This window comes from Cervus canadensis, chromosome 11, assembly GCF_019320065.1.
Source record: "Cervus canadensis isolate Bull #8, Minnesota chromosome 11, ASM1932006v1, whole genome shotgun sequence".
NCBI classification, from domain to species: Eukaryota; Metazoa; Chordata; class Mammalia; order Artiodactyla; family Cervidae; genus Cervus; species Cervus canadensis.
The window spans coordinates 4,444,614-4,450,613 of record NC_057396.1 but is presented as its reverse complement, the minus strand read 5'-3'; positions in this window follow the sequence as shown (position 1 = coordinate 4,450,613).

Sequence of the window (6,000 nt, the reverse complement as noted above, 5' to 3'; positions counted from 1 at the left end):
CCATTTCTGTGGGCCATTGTTTTGCCATCTGTATAAAAGGCAGTGAATATAACATCATTCACCTGGTTATCATATGTGTTTTATGCTGGTGTATATTACTCACTCCAATATATTAACTAGAAGAAGCTTACTGGCCTGAAATATATGTGACAATGCTCTCAGGTACTTATTTGGCAAGCTCTGAGGGGCTTCATTTCTGTTTAAGTCATAATTTTATTGGTGTTTACATATCCTGTCGGTGGATCTTATTATGTGGTAATGGTGCAATGAAAGTTAAAGTTATATTAAGAGCTATTATTATTACTGGTATATATCTTGGGTATAATGTTAGTGTGCAAACTTAAAACATCACTTCTGAAGAAACTAATGACTTGGGGCAAGAAGACTCCTGTGTTTAAGTTATTCATTGCTTACTAAACTTACTGGAGTGTATATATATTCAGCCAAGTATACAATTGTTTCTCAAAAAAAGGTGAAACCTTTCTAAGTCTAGAGCTGTTATTGTATGCCAGGCCCTAAATATATGTTATTTCTAATCTGTAGAACAACCTTACAGAGTAGAGATTAGGATCAAAAAATTAAGTAATAAACTCAAGCTCGGGGTAAGGGATTACACAAAATTAAGTGGTTAAGTGATTACCCAAAATTCTAACCATTGCAACTTAGATGTTTATCAAAAGCTTCTTGGTTTGAAACTTGGCTCTCCCCCAACTTTTTTGTCTCATCTTTTGACACTGTTTATTTTTCTCATTTTTGAAAATGACCCCAATTTTGCCTTTACTTCTTTAGTTTTGTTCTTTTTCCCCTGACTGTCTGATTATGTGGGCTTCCCTTGTGGCTCAGCTGGTAAAGAATCTGCCTGCAATGTGGGAGACCTGGGTTTGATTCCTGGGTTGGGAAGATCCCCTGGAGAAGGGAAAGGCTACCCACTCCAGTATTCTGGCCTGGAGAAAACCATGGACTAAAGGGGTCGCAAAGAGTTGGACACGACTGGGCAACTTTCACTTCATGTTACTTCATCTGGTCATTACGGCTCATTCAGCTTCTGCTGATCCGTGCCTACTTGCTTTGTTACCTGAAGCTCATAGCCTGTACTGCAGAGATGTTGTAAAGCCATACAGACAGAAATATCTTCCATCACAACCTGTAACTAAGATTGAGAAATGTATCACAGATTCTCACTTATAGATGTCCAATTATTGGGTAAGCTATCAATTTCAACATCCAACAACCTAAGATTATAGATATAATCACTTGACCCTGGGTATGGCATGATATTAACTACAATATTTTGCAACTTCTTTCATTGGAAACTCTTGATATTATTTTAGGTTGAGTAATTGTGCTAAGTCACAGAATGAAAACAGATGAGAAGTTCACCTCCTTTTTATGACTTTAATACCAATTTGACTGCTTAGAATGGAAGCAGTTTATTGGTGAATTTTTACCTATTTTATTTCTCTCCTAATTCTTTAAATATTTAGGTAACCAGTCCTTGCCATAAAAAAGACTATCAGCTGAAGCAGGCAAACATGTCGATGTAGGGGTTAGGCATATCTCAGAATTATGGCTTCAGTGCTCATTTTAAATACAAGAAATTATGATTATATATTGTAACCTAAATCATTCACTATTATTATTAATAGATGGATAAATAAGTAATGTTACTATATTTTCAACTTGATTTAGGGTTCATTTGAGGTTGGTTCATTGTTGTTGTGGGCTTTTTTGCTGGGGAGAAGTTTGTTAGGGAGGAGAGTAATACTGATGAAGAATTATGGCCTGAGGAGAATGTGGCAAAGAAAAGCCAGTTATCGATTATTCAACATTTTGTATACATGAGAAGCTCTAAACTAAGTGATTTAGGTTTGCCCATCCTCATGAAACTCTTAACAGTTAGTCTTATTTTCCCTTTATCACAGATAGAAAGCTAAAATCCAGAAAGGCCAAATCCACTGTATTTACAGAGCAACTCTGTGGGAATGGCCAGAAAACTAGCAGAAGATTTTCCACAACTAAAGACATAGGAAGAAATGAAAACGGGATGGGTGGGAGAGGGAGAGAGGGAGTATAGTCAGGACCCACACCTCTGAGCTGGTAACAGAAGGAATATCCAAATTGTAGACCCTCAAAGAATGAAGGGTCCAGGACCCATATTGGGCTTCTCAGCCCAGAAGCCCCAGAATGAGCAGACAAGCCTCCCAAACATCTGGCTTTGAACACTAGTGGGGACTCTGCTTTTAAAGGGCATGTGCAAAATCTCACATACTCCAAGTCCCAGTTCAGTTTGAAAGGAGCCTGAGTCAGATCTACTTGCTGGTATTGGAGAGTCTCCTGGACAAGTGAGAGGCAACAAGGATCCTGCTGGAAATAGAGATGCTAGAATCATTCATTTTGGAGGGCCCATTCTACTTTGAAACACTGTCACTAGCACATGCAGTTTTGGAGTACTCTCTCCAGTCCATTAGCACTAGGGAACCATTTTTGCCTGCCAGTGGGCTGGGCCCCAGTCACACAGACAGTTGCAGAGGAAGCTGACTTAACCTTCTAGCTGCCCATAGGCACTTCATGAGGCATCACTTCAAAGCCAACCAGGCCTGGGGCAGCCCAGCCTGCCAGCATGACCACCATGGTTGACCCTACCACAACAGAAGGGCACGCAGAGTCCACATGGGAGGTGTCCCTAGAATACACAGCTCTATAACCAGAGGGGAACATGCTCCTCGGATGGACAGGACTTCTCCCATACAAGCCAAGTCTCCAAGGCCCAGATTGTCACTGACCTACCTCATTCACAGAAATAAACACAGCTAATTGGGCAAACAGAGGAGACATTAAATGTTGTAAATGATAGGACAAGACAAAACCTCAGAGAAAAGAACAGAAGAAGTGGAAATAAGTAATGTACCTGATAAAGAGTTCAAGGTAGTGACTGTAAAGAAGCTCCTCAAACTTGGAAGAAAATGGATGAAATCAGCAATGTTAGAAAATACTAAGAAGAACCAAACAGAAATGAAGACTCCAATAATGGAAATAAAAAATACTCTGGAAAAAAATCAACAGTAGTTTAGATGATATAGAGGAACAAATCAGCAATCTGAAAGACATAGCAGTAGAAATCACCTAAATTGAATAGAAAAAGGTAAAGACAGAATTTATTTTAATTAAGATAGTTTAATAGACCCCTGGGACAGCCAGCATATTCAATTTGCTTTAAAGAGATTCAGAAGAAGAAAAAGAGAAAGGGGCAGAGAACTTATTTGAAGAAAAAATAGCTGAAACCATCCCTAACCAGGGGAAGAATATATACATTCAAGGTAAGGAAGCACAAAGATTCCCAAATAAGATTAACTAAATGACGGGGGGAAAAGCCTACAACTAAGAACATTTTACCCAGTAAAGTTATCATTTAGATTTGAAAAAAAGATAAATACTATTATAGACAAGAATAAGTTAAAAGAGTTCAACACGACTAAACTGGCTTTACAAGAAATATTAAAATGAATTCTCTAAGTAGAAAAGTAAAGGCAACAGCTAGAAATCTAGAAATTATAAAAGGAAAAATCTCACTGGTAAAGTCAAACATCAGTAAATGTGGTAGATTAATCAGTTAAAAACTAGTATGAAGGTCAAAAGACAAAATTACTAAAAGGATTTATATCCACAAACAGTAGCTAAAGGACACACCAAAAATACATAAAATATAATGACAAAAACATTAAACACAAGTTTGGGGATAAGAAAGTAGGATGGATAGAATGCATTTCATCTTGTGAAATCACCAATATATATATATATAGTATGAGCCTTATGGTAACCACAATCTGATGACCTATAATAGATACACACATAAAAGAGGGACAGAAATCCAAATATAACACCAAAGATAGTTATTAAATCACAGGGAAGAAAGAAAAAAAAAATAAACAATCTAAAAACAATAAAATAACAATAGGTACATACGTATCAATAATTACTTTAAATGTAAATGAATGGAATGCCCCAGACAAAAGACAAAGAATGGCTGAATAAATAAAAAAATAAAACCCACACATATGCTGTCTACAAGAGACTCATTTCAGATCTGAAAACACACACAGCCTAAACATGAGAGAATGAAAAAAGGTATTCCATGCAAACAGAAACAAAAAGAAAGCTGAGGTAGCAATACTTAAATCAGACAAAATAGATTTGAAAATAAAGACTGTAACAAGAGCAAATGACATTACATAACAATCAAGGGATCAATCCAAGAAAAAGAACAATTGTAAATATATAGGCAACCAATAAAGAAGCACCGAAATACATAAAGGAAATTTTAACAAACATAAAGGGAGAAATAGTAGGAGATTTTAACACCACACTTACAACAATAGACAGATCATTCAGACACAAAATCAATAAAGAAACACTCACCTTAAACAGCATATTAAACTACATTGACAACAAATATATAAAGAAGCTTCCTCCAAAACTTCTTTGTTGGTGGCTCAGATGGTAGAGAATCTGCCTGCAATGCAGGAGACCTGGGTTTGATCTCTGGGTTGGGAAGATCTCCTGAAGAAGGGAACAGCTACGCACTCCAGTATTCTGGCCTGGAGAATTCAACGGTCCAAGGGGTGGCAAAGATTGGATGTGACTGAACGACTTTCACTTTCACTTTTGGGCTTCTCTGATAGCTCAGTTGGTAAAGAATCCACCTGCAGTGCAGGAGACCCCGGGTCAATTCCTGGCTTGGGAAGATCTACTGGAGAGTGATAGGCTACCGCTCCAGTATTCTTGGGCTTCCCTTGTGGCTCAGCTGGCAAAAGAATCCATCTGCAATGCAGGAGACCTGGGTTCAATCCCTGGCTTGGGAAGATCCCCTGGAGAAGGGAAAGGCTACTCACTCCAATATTCTGGCCTGGAGAATTCCATGGACTGTATAGTCCATGGGGTCGCAAAGAATTGGACATGACTGAGCAACTAGGCCGGGCCGTGTGGGGTCACCCAAGACGGACGGGTCATGGTGGAGAGGTATGATGGAATGTTGTCTGCTGGAGAAGGGAATGACAAAACACTTCAGTATTCTTGCCTTGAGAACCCCATGAACAGTATGAAAAGGCAAAAAGATAGGATACTGAAAGATGAACTCCCCAGGTCGGTAGGTACCCAGTATGATACTGGAGATCAGTGGAGAAATAACTCCAGAAAGAATGAAGGGATAGAGTCAAAGCAAAAACAACACCCGGTTGTGGATAAGACTGGTGATAGAAGCAAGGTCCAATGCTGTAAAGAGCAATATTGCATAGGAACCTGGAATGTTAGATCCATGAATCAAGGCAAATTGGAAGTGCTCAAACAGGAGATGGCAAGAATGAACATTGACCTTCTAGGAATCAGTGAGCTAAAATGGACTGGAATAGGTGAATTTAACTCAGATGACCATTTTATCTACTACTGTGGGCAGGAATCCCTTAGAAGAAATGGAGTAGCCATCATGGTCAACAAAACAGTCCAAAATTCAGTACTTGGATGCAATCTCAAAAATGACAGAATGATCTCTGTTTGCTTCCGAGGCAAACCATTCAATATCAGGGTAATCCAAGTCTATACCCCTACCAGTAATGCTGAAGAAGCTGAAGTTGAACAGTTCTATGAAGATCCACAACACCCAAAAAAGATGTCCTTTTCACTATAGGGGACTGGAATGCAAAAGTAGGAAGTCAGGAAACACCTGAAGTAACAGGCAAACGTGGCCTTGGAGTACAGAATGAAGCAGGGCAAAGCTAATAAAGTTTTGCCAAGAAAACACACTGGTCATAGCAAACACCCTCTTCCAACAACACAAGCGAAGACTCTACACATGGACATCACCAGATGGTCAACACCGAAATCAGATTAATTATATTCTTTGCAGCCAAACATGGAGAAGCTCTATACAGTCAGCAAAAACAAGACCAGGGGCTGACTGTGGCTCAGATCATGAACTTCTTATTGCCAAATTCAGACTTAAATTGA